Raw genomic sequence first — 15,725 nt, forward strand, 5'->3', positions numbered from 1 at the left:
ACGGAGGTTGCAGTGAGCTGAGATCATGCCACTGCACTCCAGCCTGGGCAACAGAGTGAGATTCTGTCTCAAAAAAGATAAAGATACTGAAGCTGCCAGAGAGGAAAACTACAGGTCACAAAAAAAGCTCTGAAGTCAGGATAGCACAGGATTTCAGCAGCAAGAATGAAATCTAGAACAACAATGAATAAATGCATTTAAAACTGCTTACCTAAAATTCTATAATCAAACTATCCAATCAGTGAAAGAGTCAAATAAACCCATTTCACTTAGGCAAAGGTCTTGAAAAGTTTATATCCCCATGACCTTCCCTGGGAAGCTGAAGGATATACGCCACCAAACAGGGAAGTAAACCAAAAAGCAGCCTCTATGGGATCCAGAAGACAGGAGAGGAATGTAAGAAATGACCAGGGTGAAGGTAAAGAGAAACCCCAGAACAGTAGCTATGCCCGAGATCTAGAGAATAGCCAAGGTTCGGTGGCTCACACCTGTAATCCCGGCACTTTGGGAGGCAGAGGCAGGCGGATCACTTGAGGTCAGGGGTTTGAGATCGGCCTCGCCAACATGGTGAAACCCACTCTCTACTAAAAATACAAAAATTGGCATGGTGGTACGTGCCTGTAATCCTAGCTACTCGGGAGGCTGAGGTGGGAGGATCACTTGAACTCAGGAGTAGGAGGCTGCAGTGAGCCAAGATCACACCACTGCCCTCCAGCCTGAGCAACAGAGTGAGACTTTGTCTTTAACAACAAGAGCAAAAACTAACAACCAAGGTGCCTGTTCTGGGCTGAGTTGTGTCACTCCAAAAGTCATGTTAAAGTTTTAACCACAGTGTCTCAGTGGAAACAGGACCTTTAAAGAGGTAAATAAGTGCAGTGGAAAGGGGTTCGGGCGCGGGGGCCGGGGGCCGCGGGGCGATGGCCCGCTCCGGCCGCAGGGGCGGCTAAAAAGCCGTCACGCCGCGGGAGTGGGCGGGAGGGAGAGAGGCTGCCCGAGCGCCACGGGAGTATGACGAGGCTGTACGAGTTGGTGTGACGGGTGCTGCTCGCACTGCGCAGTCTGCACCGCACGCTCACCTCCTGGCTCCGCGTTCGGTGCGGCACCTGGAACTGGATCTGGCGGCGCTGCCGCCGCGCCGCCTCTGCCGCGGTCCTAGCGCCGCTCGGCTTCACGCTCCGCAAGCCCCCGGCGATCGGCAGGAACCGCCGTTACCACAGGCACCCGCGCGAGGGTCGTGCCTGGCCGCCGCCCACCACCAGCTGCGCTGGCGCGCGGACGGCCTTTCCCTGGAGAAGCTGCCTGTGCACATGGGCCTGGTGTTCACCGAGGTGGAGCAGGATAAATCATAAACCCCATTTATGATTTTTAAAATACACTTGAAATAAAAATGATTAAATAAACCAAAAAAAAGAGGTAAATAAGTAAAAATGAAGTCATTAGTGTGGGCCCCAATACAATATGACTAGCGTCCTTTTTCTTTTCTTTTAAATTGATGTCCCATTCTAACTAGCGTCCTTTTAAGGTAAGGAAATTTGGACACAGACACAAAGGGAAGACCATGTGAAGCCAGAAGCCACAGGAAGGCGGCCATCTATATAAGACAAGAAGAGAGGCCTCAGAAGAAACCAACCCTGCGGACACCTTGATCTTGGATGTCTCCAGAACTGTGAGAAAATTAATTTCTTTTGTTTAAGCCACCCAGTCTGTGGTGCTTTGCTATGGCAGCCCTAGGATATGAATACAGCACTCAACCTGGAACAGGGAACCAGGAAAGATTAAGAAAAAAAAAAATTATGATGTATATACAAGGTTAAATAATGCTATCAGAGATTTGGGGGATGAATTTGTGATCAATTCATAGGAAAAGGCAAACAAATGAGGTAAAAATGATGGGGGAAAAGTGGTCTGAGAAACAGTCATGGTACACTATGGCTATGATGAATATTTAGTAAAGAACATGAACTGAGAGCACCGACTTAACCAAAGGTTGAGACACAACTGTGGTGTGGTGTGGGTAGATGTTATGAAAGAGCTAAATTCTTATCTACATAGGAGGGAATCAACAGGTGATAACACTAATAGAAAAATGAAGAAGTGGCAATATAAGCACATTATTTAAATATGGAGGCAAATGTCAAAAGTGGCTGCCTTTGGGAGATGATAATCAGGAGTAAGGAGGAGGACCGGCCTTTTTCATGATAATCTCAGTGGAGCTATGTGGATTATAAACAACTCATATGTGTTTATGAATAATGTAAGGGTTTTAAAACCTAAACAGACCACTAAAGACCACCTTATTTTTTTAATTGTTTTTTAATATGTATTTATTGTTTTGAGACAGAGTCTTGCTCTGCTCTGTAGCCCAGGCTGAAGTGCACTGGGCAGTCTTGGCTCACCACAATCTCCGCCTCCCAGGTTCAAGCCTTTCTCCTGCCTCATCCTCCTGAGTAGCTGGGATTATAGGCGTGCACCACCACACCCAGCTAATTTTCATATTTTTAGTAGAGATGGGGTTTCACCATCTTGGCCAGGCTGGACTTGAACTCCTGAGCTCAAGTGTTCTTGGCCTCCCAAAGTGCTGGGATTACAGGTGTAAGCCACCATGCCTGGCCTTAGGCCCTTTTTAAACAAGGAGTTGCTGGTCCTCTTAGCGAGACACAGAACAAGTGTGTCAAATCAATGAGACAGCAGACATCAAATGGTGACTAGTTTTTTTGTTTTTTTTTTAATGAGCCATGTTAACTGAAATGAGGAGGACACAGAGGGGACAATAGGGTCAGGAAACTTTTGTGAATGTGTAACGTTTATACGATGGCACTTCTGCTGACGGTGTCCTCCTCAGAAGTTGCCTGCCCAGCGGCTCTTTAAAACAGACTAGCTGAATTTCCATACCTGCCGCTGCTTGTTCTTTTTGCCTCACCAGTTGTCTTGCTCCAATTTCTTCCCAAGTGAGCCTTCATGATGTATTCATGATGAGCCTTCGTGATATACTCTTCAAGACCAGCCTCTTAGCAAGCAAGGGTTTTATATCTAGCCTTTTATATCTCTGTTAAATGCGGCAAGCAGAGAAAAACTTTATAGCCATCACTTAGATGAAATACAGCAATGTAACCAAGCCTGTGTTATAAAACCATGTTTGTTTTACTTTCCTTTCTCTTTGTCCTTAACTTCCTCCAGGCAGGATTGCTTGCACATAGTCCTTTTGGTAGTGGGTAGTCACTAATAAGTGATTAACTGCATCTCCTAACCCCCAGGGGATGCTTGCAAGATTAATGAGCTTGTTTTTCTTTTTCTTTTCTTTTTTTTTTTTGAGACAGAGTTTCACTCTTGTTACCCAGGCTGGAGTGCAATGGCGCGATCTCGGCTCACCGCAACCTCCGCCTCCTGGGTTCAGGCTATTCTCCTGCCTCAGCCTCCTGAGCAGCTGGGATTACAGGCACCCGCCACCATGCCCAGCTAATTTTCTGTATTTTGAGTAGAGATGGGGTTTCACCATGTTGACCAGGATGGTCTCGATCTCTTGACCTCGTGATCCACCTGCCTCGGCCTCCCAAAGTGCTGGGATTACAGGCGTGAGCCACCGCGCCCAGCTGAGCTTGTTTTTCTTATAAAGAACAATGATCCTTGGTCGTGCTGACCTCCTTGATGTCATGCAGAAGTTTGGTCAACGGATGCAAGCAGCTTTGATAATCAGGGGACCTCACTTCCCACCCACCTTCCTTACTCATAAAAGCCACCAGTTACATGCAAGGGGAGGTTGAATTTGAGAATTTGCCTCTCCCGCCCTCATATTTTGGTAAATTTGAAAAAACCTTTCTCTACTCTGAGGCACTGGTGTGTCAGTGTTTGGCTTACCAAGCATCAGGTACGTGAACCTAACTTAGGGGGTTGTGCAACAGATTTTGTCAACCATGCTAGGGCTAGCATGGCAGCAGGCCCGGGCCAGGTCAGGCGAATGAGTGCCAGAAGCTGCCCAGGCTTGTTGGTTGGGGGGCCCTAAAGTCGCTCTTCTAGGTCAGTGTCAGCTGCCGTTGGTGCTGTAGAAGCTTAGAGCAGAGAAACATCTCAGACTGCTATCTGGACTTCGGTTTTGGTTTGAAAGTTAAGTCGCTGCGGTGTACACAGCCATATCTCTCACTCTTTCTGCTTGTAATGTGAAGAGGGCCTTCTGGGGAGTAATAGAATGGTGGATTATACCCATTTGCTTGTTTCCTGTAAGAGTTTGGTTGTTTTGTTTGTGATTTTTGGGGCTTTTTTTGTTTTTTTTTTGGGGGGGGTGGTGTGTGTGTGTATGTGTGTATATATGTGTGTATGTGAAAAGACTGAACATGGCAAATTTGGAATTGATCCCAGAGAGTAGCATCCTTGACTGCATTCCCCAGGATTGGGCCACTTTCAGCTACGAGCCCATGAAGAAAAATAAACTGCTTTTTTATTGTAACGCTGCTTGACCAGAATATGTCTTAGAATTTGGGGGAAAATGGCTGACAAACAGTTCTTTAAGTTATGCTACTATAATGCAACTGGAGCTATTCTGTAAGACAAGAAAAAATATAGTTCTCGGAACAAAAGTTAAAAAAAAAAAGAAAAGAAAAAAAATAGGATGCAATCCTGTATGTTCAGGCTTCCATGCTCTTAGAATGAACCTACTCAAAAGAGGTATAATTTGGTGCTGCAAAAGAAAAAAACCCGAGCCTAAGGTTTCAGACTCCCCATCATTAGATGGGGAAGACAGGACACTGCTTGGTGCTTTGAATCCCCTGAATAATCATCCTGATCCTCTGCCCCTTCCCCAGTAAGCTGTAGCTCCAGCACCACCCGCTCCTTATGGGATTGTCTGGAGTAGGAGGGGAACACTCCCAAACCTGTCCTCCCCATGGAATTAGGACAGGCTGTGATCTCCCCTTTCTGCAATGAACAGAAAACCCAATTTGGCCAGGGAGCCACTGGCCCCTTGGTAGGGCACTTTCCTCTGTGTTAGTTCCCTACTGGGGGGCTGTATGTGAATGGACAACAGGTTGGCATCATATAGGTACATTTCCTTTTCCCACTTTGGATCTGTTCAGCTGGAAAAACAGTAATCCCCCATCCCAATGCAAGTGAATGGCTGAGCTATTCTTGTTTATATTTCTGACCTATCAACCCCACAAGGCAGATATTCACTTTGTTAAAGTGCTGCTCACATCAGAAGAAAGGCGTGTGGTCACAGAAAAGGCTAGGGAAGAGGCAAACCGGCTCTGTCTGGAGGCGGCAAACAATTGCCCCTTGCCAAGGGCCGGTCCCCAACACAGAGCCCAGTTGGGATGTAAATGATGGGGTCCTTCCCACTTAGGGCACTATCAGAATTGCATCCTTGAAGGTTTAAAGAAAGGGGCTCCTCAGGTAAAGAACCTCAATAAGGTACAGGAAGTACAGCAGCAAGCATATGAGGACCCTTCATAATTCGTAGAAAGACTCCATCAGACATGGAAAGTAGACTGACACTAACCCTGAGGCACCCTACAATCAGAGAATGGTCAACGTGACCTTAATCAGCCAGAAGCCCTGATATTCAAAGAAAACTGCAAATGGTAAGTGGGATCCTTGGGTTGCCAATCTCGTATTTAGTGGAGTTAGCTTTTAAAGTATACTATGCTCAGGATGAGGCTCAGGAAAAGTGCAAATTGAAGCAACAAGTAACTCGCTGGCAGCTGCACTTGACTACAAACCTAAAGGAAAAGGAAGAAATCAAAGTAAAGAGGGGTCCATGCCCCCTTATGAAAAAAAATATGCCTATTGTAAGAAGGAGGGACATGGGAAAAAGGACTGTCCCAAATTGACCAAAGCAGCTGGCAAGTGCAGTCTCCCTCAAAATCAGATGAGGAGAGAAAAGAATATTTAGATGAAGACTGATGTATCCCAGGGAGTCCCTTAGACTTGGAGCAAACCGGTGGTTATATCCCCACAGGAGCCCTGGATACAACTGACAGTGGGGAACAGAATGATGGACTTTTTAGTTGACACAGTTCCACATATTAAGTAATTAACAATTGTCTCTCTCCAACTTTGGGAAAAACCATTACTGTTACAGGAATACTGGGAGACACCATTACCCCTTTCTACAATCCTTAGGTTACCATTTAGGAGACCAGCCTAGAGCGTAGTTTCTTGTACATGCTTAATGCCCAGTGCCCGTCCTGGGCTGGGATTTGCTTGCCAAATTGTATGCTCAACTTGTCTTTCCCCGCAGATGCCTAGATATAATGATTCCTTCTGAAGAAGTTTGCAGGTTTCAAATATTCCTGCTCCATCCAGAAAACGAAGAGGTTCAGGACATTCCAGAAGAAATTCTCATGCAGGTAAGGAGAGATGTTTGGGCCTGGGGTAGCCAGGGAGAGTGGTCACAGCCAGACCCATAGCAATTAGATGAAAAGAGAGACACAGAATATCCATTAAAGGAAGTGGCATAAAAGGGGACTCAACCACTCTTGGAAGCCTTTTTTGGCACAAGGACTGATTTGGTCCTATAATCCTCCCTTTAACATTCCTATTTTACCACCATGCGAGTCCCATTAAGACGACTACCAGTTTATAAAAGACTTAGGGCTAGTAATGAAATAGTCTAGGACATATACCCCGTGGTACCTAACCGCTATAGCTTGCTGATCACCTTATCAGGAGAACTATGTTGGTTTGCAGATTAGGATCAAAAAGATGCCTTCTTTTGCATTAGACAAGGAGTCACAAGAGATCTTTGCATTTGAATGGCTGAGGCTGGAACACAAGTCAATCAGCAGTACCGTCAGTGTTTTCTCAAGGACTTAAAAATTCCCCCACATTTTCACATATACACCATGGAATACTATGCAGCCATAAAAAAGATGAGTTCATGTCCTTTGCAGGGACATGCATGAAACTGGAAACCATCATTCGCAGCAAACTGACTCAAGAACAGAAAACTAAACACCGCATGTTCTCACTCATAAGTGGGTGCTGAACAATGAGAACACATGGACACAGGGAGAGGAACATCACACACTGGGGCCTGGGAGGTAGGGGTTAGGGGAGGAATAGCAGGGGGCAGGGGGATTGGGGAGGGATAGCATTAGGAGAAATACCTAATGTGGATGATGGGGCGATGGATGCAGCAAACCACCACCATGGCACGTGTATACCTATGTAACAAACCTGCACGAACTGCACATGTGCCCCAGAACTTAAAGTATAATAAATGAATAAATAAAACGAAAATTCCCCCACAATCTTTGGGAAATTTTTGGCGTGGAACTTAAGGGGACTTTGGCTGACAGAAGGAATGCTTTTACAATATGTGGATGAAAACCTTGTTGCAAGACCTTCAGAGCTCTCCTTGAAAATACCATTCAAGCACTGATTTTCCTAGTGGAAACAGGCCAGATACACCAAAAGACAGTAAAATACATAGGGTCTGAACTGAGTAAGAGGCACAGAAACCTTCCCCCAGGCCACCTAGAGGCAATCGCCTGGATAGCTGTCCCCATCTCCTGTAAACAACTGCAACGGTTTCCAGGAATGGTGGGATTCTGTTGAATTAGGATTCTGAATTTTGGACTTAATGGTAAAACCCCTTTATGAGGCCCTAAAAGGAAAAAAATCTGAGCCCCTGATCTGGACTTCAGAATGCCAAAATTTTTTTAATAAAATCAAAGAGGCCAGGTGCAGTGGCTCATGCCTGTAATCCCAGCACTTTGAGAGGCCACGGCTGTTGGATCACCTGAGGTCAGGAGTTCGAGACCTGCCTGGCCAACATGGCAAAACCCTGTCTCTACTAAAAAATACAAAAATTATCCAGGCATGGTGGTGGGCGCCTATAATCCCAGCTCTTGGGAGGCTGAGGCTGGAGAAATCAGGAGGCAGAGGTTGCAGTGAGCTGAGATTGCACCACTGCACTCCAGCCTGGGTGACAAAAACGAAACTCCATCTCAAAATAAATAACAAAATAAATAAAGTCAAAGAAAAGTTAAAGACTGCCTCTGTGCTGGGCCTTCCAGATTTATGAAAGCCCTTTGATTTATTTTTGCACAAAAAATAAGGCATAGGCTTGGGAGTCCTAACTCAAAACTTGGGAACTGACTGAAAACTGACTGCCTATTTCTCCAAACAGTTTTACCAGGTGGCCAGGGGTTGGTCCCCCTGCCTCTGAGCAGTGGCTGCAACTTGCAACCTTTTCCAGGAGGCTGAAAAGCTAACTCTAGCTCAGCTCATCACTGTCCACACACTGCATCACATCTTCCCCCTCTTAGAGCAAAAAGGTGGGTATTGGCTGACCTCTGAGAAGTTGGGAAAACACCAAGTCATCCATCCACTTTGACAATCCAGAGGTGAAGTTAAAGGCATTCTTGGTTCTTAACCCTGCTACCTTAATATCTCCAGAGAAGGAGCCAGGCCCCATACACAATTGTCTTCCAGTTATTGAGCTGATCTTTCCCAGGCAAGCAGACCTGGCAGATCAGCCCCTGCTGCTCTCCAAACTAGGACTGTTCACAAATGGAAGCAGCTTCATGGACCGTGGGCATCATCATGCTGGATTTGAGGTCATACCTTACAAGGAATTAAGGAAGCCAAAGTCTTATTGCTAGGCACTTCAGCTCAGTGGGCCGAGGTGCCCTTATGCGTGCCCTCCAACTAGGTAAAAAAGAGTATGAATATTTATATAGACTCCCAATATGTTTTCTTGGTGGCACACGCCCATGGAGCTATGTAAAGAGAGGTCTTTTGGCTAGCAAAAATAAAGAAATCAAATATGTTTCTGATATTTTGGCCTTATTAGAATCTGTAAAAGGCCAGGCATGGTGGCTCACGCCTGTAATCCCAGCACTTTGGGAGGCCGAGGCAAGTGGATTGCCTGAGGTCAGGAGTTCAAGACCAGCCTGGCCAACATGGTGAAGCCTCGTCTCTACTAAAAAATACAAAAATTAGCCAGGCGTGATGGCACGTGACTGTAGTCCCAGCAACTCAGGAGGCTGAGGGAGGAGAATTGCTTGAACCTGGGAGGCAGAGGTTGCAGTTAGCTGAGATCACACCACTGCACTCTAGCCTGTGTGACAGAGCAAGATTCCATCTCAAATTTTAAAAAAAGAATCTGTAAATCCCCCCTCCAATAGTGGCTATCATCCATTGTCCCAGTCATTCAAAAAGGAGACTCCTGAATAGTCAAAAGAAAATCAATCTGCCAACCTAGCAGCCAAGAAAGCCACAGAAATATTGGATTTGGAGGCTTTCTTAACCCCACTAATACCTCATGTCAATCTGACCAAGTTCCAACCTTGCCAAAGGAGGTTTAAAGTGAGCCAAGGAATGGGGATTCACACCCCCAGCCCTGGCCCATCCAGCTAAAAATTTAATCCAAAATACATCATATTGGTTCCCAGTGCCCTCCTTAAAGATATAGTGAGCCAGTTCCATCCAAGCATCTATTAAGGAAGAGATGCAACCCTTCAGTGGCTACATGAGTACTTGATTGGCTGAGACATGCAACTGGTCATCCAAAATGTGATCCATCAGTGCATGCTTCATGCCCTAAAACTGGACCCTGTGCCTGTTCGAGGGTACAACGTCAAGGGGACTCTTCATGCAAGAATTGGTAAATTAATTTCACCATAATGTCACGGGCACCTGGAGGCTCCTGGGCATCTTTTTGTACAAAAACCATCTTTTTGGATTTTTGTAGACACATTTACAGGATGGGTAGAGGCTTACCCTATCCAAACAGAAAGGGCAGCCAAAGTGACCCACAAATTACTAAAGAGATAATTCCCCAGTATGAACTCCCTTTGATGAGTCAGAGTGACAATGGTATGGTGTTCGTCTCTCAGGTAGTACAGGAAGTGTCTCAAGTCCTAGACACTGAATGGAAACTTCATGCAGCACAGCCACAGCCCACTGGAAAGACTAAAACACTGAATCAAACTATTTAAAGAACAACTAGACCAGGTGTGGTGGCTCACGCTTGTAATCCCAGAACTTTGGGAGGCCAAGGCGGGCGGATTATTTGAGGCCAGGAGTTTGAGACCAGCCTGGGCAACATGGCAAAACCCCATCTCTACTAAAAATACAAGAAAAGTAACTGGGCATGGAGGCATGTGCCTATAGTCCCAGCTGCTTGAGAGGCTGAGGCACAAGAATTGCTTGAACGTGGGAGGTGGAGATTGCAGTAAGCAAAGATCGTGCTACTGCACTCCAGCCTGGGTGACAGAACAAGACTCTTGTCTCAAAAAAATAAATAAATAAAATAACAACTGCTGCTAAAATGTGCCAGAAAACTAATGTAACTTGGGACAAAATACTACCTTCTTTCCTGCTGAGGATTTGGGTCATTCCCTGAAACAGGCTCCAGTTGAGCCCTTTAGAAATTATGTATGAGAGACCTTTCCTTGGGTCTAAGATCCACCTTGGGGCTAAGATCAGGCTATAAAATATTAGAAAGGGAAGGAGCTATTAGACATTATTTAAAATTGCTAAATGAAATACTGACTTCTGTTCATAAGTTTTCTTCTTCCCCACGGACATGCTATTTCATTTGTTCCAAGCTAGAGACCAAGTCTGGAGGGAAAGAGGAAAGGAGACTGGATTGGATCACCAACTAGTCCGTCAAAGAGTAAGACTCTATGAGGTCCTTCTGACCGCACATTCATCTATTAGGTGGGAGTTGAACCATGGGTGCATTATACCTGGATAAAAATCACCCCTCCTCAGCCCAACGTATCAGGTTAACAGACCTGAATGGATATGTGAACCAACTAAAAACCTGAAGCTGGTTTTTAAGAAAATATCCACAGTAAGTTACACCTTCTGTCATTTAATTATGTGATTCCTGCTAAGCACGACAGTAATATATGGTGTATAGTGTCTGCTGAAACCAATCTTTTCCTACAACGGGCACATTATACAAATAGCCTACAGAAGCTCGTTGAGTTTGAGGACTGTTCCTATCTCTAGCACTTCTATATTACCTTGTTAAGTCTTGACATTACAAGGAAACGACTGGGTACATTTAACAAACTTTTATGAAAAACTATTCCAAAGAAAATCAGGTCTCTGGTGTGCTAACATGAGGAAATGTAAGGCTATGGCCTGGCATTAATAGAACCCTTCACAACCCAGGTCAAAGAAAATCTTTTACTATAAATCAGACTGTTCAACAAACTTCTGAATACACTACTCCTCTTATGAAAGAATTTCCCTCTGTCCTGTCGCCAGGCTGGAGTGCATCTCAGCTCACTGCAACCTCTGCCTCCCAGGTTCAAGCAATTCTCCTGCCTCAGCCTCCCGAGTAGCTGGGACTATAGGCATGCCCCATCATACCCAGCTAATTTTTGTATTTTTAGTAGAGACAGGGTTTCACCATGTTGACCAGGATGGTCTCCATCTCTTGCCCTCGTGATCCGCCTGCCTTGGCCTCCCAAAATGCTGGGATTACAGGCATGAGCCACCACATCTGGTCAATTTTGATACCTCTTTATGACTTAACAATAAAAAGGATGTATGGTTTTTATCAACTGTCTCCAAAATAATCTCTTGTTATGCAGGGAGTACAGTTCTTTTCATTCATGCATAAGTTCAGTAGTTGCTTCCCTAACTGCAAAGGCAATGTCATTTAGTTGAGTAGCTCCTGAAAGCAGCTTTGAGTTAGAAGTATGTGTGTTACACCCCCAGATTAGTGTGCTGTGTGGGGCAGTTCAACACAAATGTTACAGTGTATTTTTGTGAACGAGAGTTGGCGTGTCACATGAATTCTCTAGAAAAATAATAAGTGTTGTAGTCTTAAGATTTGTTTTCTAAAGTGGATACTGTGGGTTATTTTTGTGAACAGCCTGATGTTTGGAATCCTTTTTCCGCAAAATAAACAAGTCCTTATTTTTTTTTTTTTTTTTTTTTTTTTTTTTTTTTTTTTTGAGACGGAGTCTCGCTCTTGTTACCCAGGCTGGAGTGCAATGGCGCGATCTCGGCTCACCGCAACCTCCGCCTCCTGGGTTCAGGCAATTCTCCTGCCTCAGCCTCCTGAGTAGCTGGGATTACAGGCACGCGCCACCATGCCCAGCTAATTTTTTTGTATTAGTAGAGACGGGGTTTCACAATGTCGACCAGGATGGTCTCGATCTCTCGACCTCGTGATCCACCCGCCTCGGCCTCCCAAAGTGCTGGGATTACAGGCTTGAGCCACCGCGCCCGGCCACAAGTCCTTATTAAACTAGGAATTTGGAGGGGAAAAAAAGTTTCAGAAATGACTAAACTAAAAAGAACACAAGAATGAACAGGCTGGTCATAGTGGCTCACACCTGTAATCTTATCACTTTGGGAGGCTGAGGCAGGTGGATCAGTTGAGGCCAGGAGTTCAAGACCAGCTTGGCCAACAGGGTGAAACCTGTCTCTACTAAAAATACAAAAATTAGACAGGCGTGGTGATGTGCACCTGTAATCCCAGCTACTCAGGAGTCTGAGGCAAAAGAATCACTTGAACCCAGGAGGTGGAGTTTGCTGTGAGCCAAGGTTGCACCAGTGCAAATCTGGCCTGGGCAGCAGAGTGACACTCAAAGAAAAAAAGAAAAAGAATGAATGAACATAATGGATAAAACCTTTTTAAAAAGAAATTTTTAAAAATCAAAAAGAAGTTAATAAAGAGGATTCTAGAGAAATGGCAAATATAAAAGATAGGCAAAAAAGTCAGGACGGCTCTGAAAAGAGTAATGGAAACACACATAGAAATGTGATATACATAAAAGTGACATTTCAAATCAATGGAGCAGATTATTCAGTAAATTGTAATTCGTACATGTTGGAGTAAAAATAAATAAATAAATTCTCTGGAAGAATCCTTAAAGTGGCAAAAGTAGATGCCTCTCAGGGAGGGGGTAGGTGGTGACTGGGAAACTTAGGGAAAGGGTGAATTTCCATTGTCACCATTTTATATCTTTCCAGTGTTCTGTCATGTGTATCTATTACCTTTGAAGTCTAAAATGCCTGAGTTCAAATCCCAGCTATTGCTAGCACTTGCTAGCTAGCTCTTAATCTTGGACAAATTCTTAAGGCTCTCTACCTCCTTATCTGTGAAATAGGGTGAATAACTTAGCCAGGTGCTGCCTGGCACAGAATAAACTCTCAATAACTATAGATTGCTAGTGGAAACACCCAAATGTCTAGTAATGGATGAATGGATAAGCCAATGTGGTGTAGTCATACAATGAGAATATTATGCCACATGAAAAAGAATAAAGTTCAGACACACACTACAGCATAGATGAACCTTCAAAACATAGTACTAAATGACTAAGCAAAGCAAGCAATAACAAGGGGAATGGGGCATGCCAGTGTTGAAATACGCTCTTTCGTTGCTGTAATTCTGTGCCTCTGTGCATTAATATTTGGATGCATGCAATGCCAGCATGGAAATTGATCTTCACACTTACTGCAGTTTTCCAGAAACACTCACAAACCGATAAATGTAACAGACATTCCATTTTTTCCCCCCGTCTCTATTAAAAATACAAAAATTAGCCAGACATGGTTGTGGGTGGCTGTAATCCCAGCTACTTGGGAAGCTGAGTTAGGAGAATCACTTAAAACCAGGAGGTGGAGGTTGCAGTGAGCTGAGATTGCACCACTGCACTCTAGCCTGGGCAACAAGAGCAAAACTCCATCTCAAAAACAAACAAACAAAAACTAAAATCTTGTCTATCTAATGCCAAGAAAAAATGACTAATTTGGCAAAAATTATATTAGTCACTTTATAGTGGCCTGAAGAACAACAAAATAAGGCTGACTGATTTTTTTCCTTCATATATATATATATATATATATATATATATATTTTATTGCACTTTATCCATTTGTTAATGGGCATATTTGTGAAAAAGCAGTGTAGAAAATAGGCTAATATTAGAAAATTGTTAAATCCTTAATAACTTCAAGTGTGGTTATATAATGGACGCTGTCAATGTTTATAACGTAAACCTGGGTACCTGGTCAAAATAACACTTGGGAAACATTAAAATTAAGCTAAATTGTAAAAAAATAAAAGCAGAAAATAAAATAAAACATAATACTAATTGAAAGAAGCCAGATACCAAAGGTCACATATTGTATGGTTCCATTTATATGGAATGTCCAGAAAAGATAAATCCAGAGATTGATATTGATGGTTGCCTGGGAGGAGGGAACGAGGAGTAACTGCTAATGGGTAGATGGTTTTTTTTTTTTTTTTTTTTTTTTTTGCAGGGGATGATGAAAATGTAATGGCTCAGATAGTTGTAATGATTGTACAACCTTGTGACATACTAAATGCCCCTGAATTGTACAATTTTGTTTGTTTTTTATTTTGAGACAGTCTCGCTCTGTTACCCAGGCTGGAGTGCAGTGGCGCCATCTCGGCTCACTGCAACCTCCGCCTCAGGAGTTCAAGCGATTCTCATGCCTCAGCCTCCTGAGTATCCGGGATTACAGGCGCTCGCCACCACACCTGGCTAAATTTTTGTATTTTTAGTAGAGACGGGGTTTCACCATGTTGGCCAGGCTGGCATCGAACTCTTGAGCTCAACTGGTCCGCCTGCCTCAGCCTCCCAAAGGCTGGGATTACAGCCGAATCGTACGATTTTGAACAGTGAATTTTATGTTATGTGAATTATATGTCAGAAACTAATTTTTAAAAAGTAAATTACTGATTTCCTCGCGGTGACCATCCACTGCCCTCAACTTCCCTTCCCCCACCCTTTCCTATCCCGCCCTCCCCCTACTGCCCCAACCCTTTCTGACTATCGCTGTGCCTCGAGGGGGGTCCCCTCCCCACAAGGACAGTCTCCGCGCAGTTGGGCGCCTGCGTCTTTCAGCTTTTGGAGGGCGACCCAGGGCGCATGCGCGCGCACCACTCGCCCTGTGAAAATGGACGCTCCAAGCCGTTTTTTCTCGGATACTTCAGTTAACGGTGATGGCCGAGAAGGTTGCACGTGCTGGAATGGATGGAGGAGGACCTGGCTGGCCTCCATAGTTAAGTCCCTCCGGAAGCTTCAGTTTCTCTGCCTATAACCTCCGGATGCCGTGGTCTGAAAGCCAGCTTGGCTGCCTGCAGGCGCGAGCAAACGCTGAGGACTTCGGAGACCGACAGGCCTTACCCGCTTGCATGCAATGTGACCCAAGCCCATTGCTGAACCTCACTAGGAAGGTGGCACAGTGTTACTGGTCTTGTGTGTTGTGAAGGGGAACTGAAGTAGTGCGTCTCACTGGCCCGTGCATAGGTGTTGAGTCAATGGTGATGTATACTCCAGGGTCTTTTCTGGGTCAGCTTCAAGCTGCTGCAGTTCGCTTGGCTAGGCCCCAGGTTATCAGCTGTACCTAGAACTGTGAGCCCTTGCCGTTCCCCTGGTGGTAGATTCCTTTTTTGTACTGACCTTTCCCAACTGTGATCATGTATGTATAAGGTAACCCAAACCTGTTGGAGATGAGTCCTGAATCTTATTTTCTAAAACACCTATCTGATAGGCCAGGAGACATAAGGCCATCATCCATGGGAGATTTTGTACATTTCTTTTGGTCTACTCAGCCTTATCTTCTGCCATCTTCAACTTCTATCCAAATTTTATTCTTTTAGTCCTAACCTCAGATTCTGCATCTTACTTCTGCCATTTCCCCCATTTCTGATTCTTTGTATGAGCCCATGAAATCTCTCCCCTTTTGACCTTCTTAGTCTAGAACCAAGTTCCTTCCTCTTTCCTCAA

At 44.6% G+C, this 15,725-nt stretch overlaps 1 long non-coding RNA gene across 2 annotated transcripts; it reads left to right on the forward strand.

Annotated features, from left to right (window-relative positions):
* Positions 1–4,235: 4,235 nt before the first annotated feature.
* On the forward strand, positions 4,236–10,850 carry LOC105733325 (uncharacterized). Of its 2 annotated transcripts, none has more exons than XR_010337970.1 (3): positions 4,236–5,570; positions 6,230–6,338; positions 8,123–8,926. It is a non-coding gene; the product is annotated as an uncharacterized LOC105733325 (long non-coding RNA). The 2 variants fall into 2 exon arrangements; XR_001111243.3 differs by adding an exon at positions 9,689–10,850 and having other exon boundaries at positions 4,245–6,338; positions 8,123–8,270.
* The last annotated feature ends 4,875 nt before the right edge of the window (positions 10,851–15,725 follow it).

Source organism: Aotus nancymaae, unplaced genomic scaffold (assembly GCF_030222135.1).
Source record: "Aotus nancymaae isolate 86718 unplaced genomic scaffold, 86718_ANA_hifiasm-v0.15.2.pri h1tg000057l, whole genome shotgun sequence".
Lineage (NCBI taxonomy): Eukaryota > Metazoa > Chordata > Mammalia > Primates > Aotidae > Aotus > Aotus nancymaae.